Below are 1,544 nucleotides of genomic sequence, written 5' to 3' on the forward strand. Positions count from 1 at the left end.
TTGGAAAGGGATCAAACATATTGAGGAGGAGCTTTCACAAAGGCCAATAGCCGATAGCTGATATCACTAGCCTTAACTTCTTTATATACTTGAAAGCTAATGGGAAATCCTATTTGTTTTGTTCATTACTAAAATGAATCGAATCCTATCAAATATTTCCATTTATCCTTTGAATTACTTATATATATCCTATGAATTTCATTTCGCACCGGAAACTATTCTAGGAGAAGTTCGAATCCATTCCGTTCGGATATTAATTGGTCTTGGTTTGCCATGGTTTACGCGTTACTGGTTCCCGAAAGAGTTAATATCTCCATTAGCTAAACCCTTTCTTACCCTGCCTTTGGATTCGTATTTTGTTCGTACACAATCAACGGAGGCCTTCCCGACATATGTTGCAACGTCTCCAATAACATGCTCTTACTTCGTCTTTCCTTAATAATTCATCAAATTTGGTGCTTTTTGATCCCCAGTTGCTATGGGGAACAAAGGACGAAATACAATCGATTCCTCCATTTAAGTGGTTCTCGCTTCTCTTTGTTCCTGTTCCTAACTCCTCCCCGGGTAGTTCCCAATGTTTGGCACTTTCCATACTTCATGGGTGCAACATCAACAAATTCGCTCATGATCAAGTTACAACCTAAGATCTATGACCATATTATGTTAACTGTTCGTATTTCGTTCATTCCATCGGTATGCTCCCAGGTACCTGTAATTGTGATCTGTTTGCTAGAACCAAGGGGTCTTTCTGTAGAAACCTCCACGAACAATCGTCATTTTTTTATGGTTTCTCCGCTTCTCACAGCTGCTCTTTCCACACCTCCGGATATCTAGTGCCAAATTGTCGCCCCTTTCCTTATTTCTTTGATAATAGAGTTGGCTATCTTTGTGGCATCGATTGTACAAGTTCGTGAAGAGGGCTGGACGAGTGGAATGAGGGAAAGCGGCTCGATCGACAAAAAAGAAGAGTAGCCTCCCTAGAACCTGGCAAAGTCATTATCAATGAATTCCTGAGCAATTCTCAACCAACATATGCGATTCATTCCCGTAAAGATTATAACACACAAGAAGACTCCTTACCGCTCCGTGGGGAGCGGGATGAGTGATACATTTGGCGAGCGCCCGTGAAGAACGCAAGCAAAGCTGGAGCTCGGGTATTGATATATTCCATCAAGAGAAAGGAGGCAGACTGGTAAGAAGGCCGACCACATAGGGGGGGCGAACTGAAAAAGTCAGCTTTTCGGAGCGGACCAATCTTCCGTGCCCCCCCCCCCCCCCCCCCTTACTCTCTCTCTATAAAGAATCCTGTGAGAAGCGCGAAGAGCTAAGCCACTAATGTCGTGGCGAAGGTTAGACCTCATAAATTCAGCGAAGCTAAGGTTTCGTATGTGTTATATCCTTTCGATCGAGCGAGAACTTATAAGGAAGGCCTTCATTGCCCTTTGAAAAAAGTCAAAAAGAAAAGCGCTAGGGAAGAGAGAAAGTTGCAGAAGTGCTTCTAGATCTCATGGACTAAGGCAGAATTTCTAACAAAACTTTCCACC

The 1,544-nt window shown here is 43.0% G+C and overlaps 1 pseudogene; it reads left to right on the forward strand.

Annotated features, from left to right (window-relative positions):
• Positions 1-7: 7 nt before the first annotated feature.
• On the forward strand, positions 8-1,269 carry LOC132622613 (uncharacterized tatC-like protein ymf16; annotated as a pseudogene).
• Positions 1,270-1,544: the final 275 nt, after the last annotated feature.

Source organism: Lycium barbarum, chromosome 12 (assembly GCF_019175385.1).
Source record: "Lycium barbarum isolate Lr01 chromosome 12, ASM1917538v2, whole genome shotgun sequence".
Lineage (NCBI taxonomy): Eukaryota > Viridiplantae > Streptophyta > Magnoliopsida > Solanales > Solanaceae > Lycium > Lycium barbarum.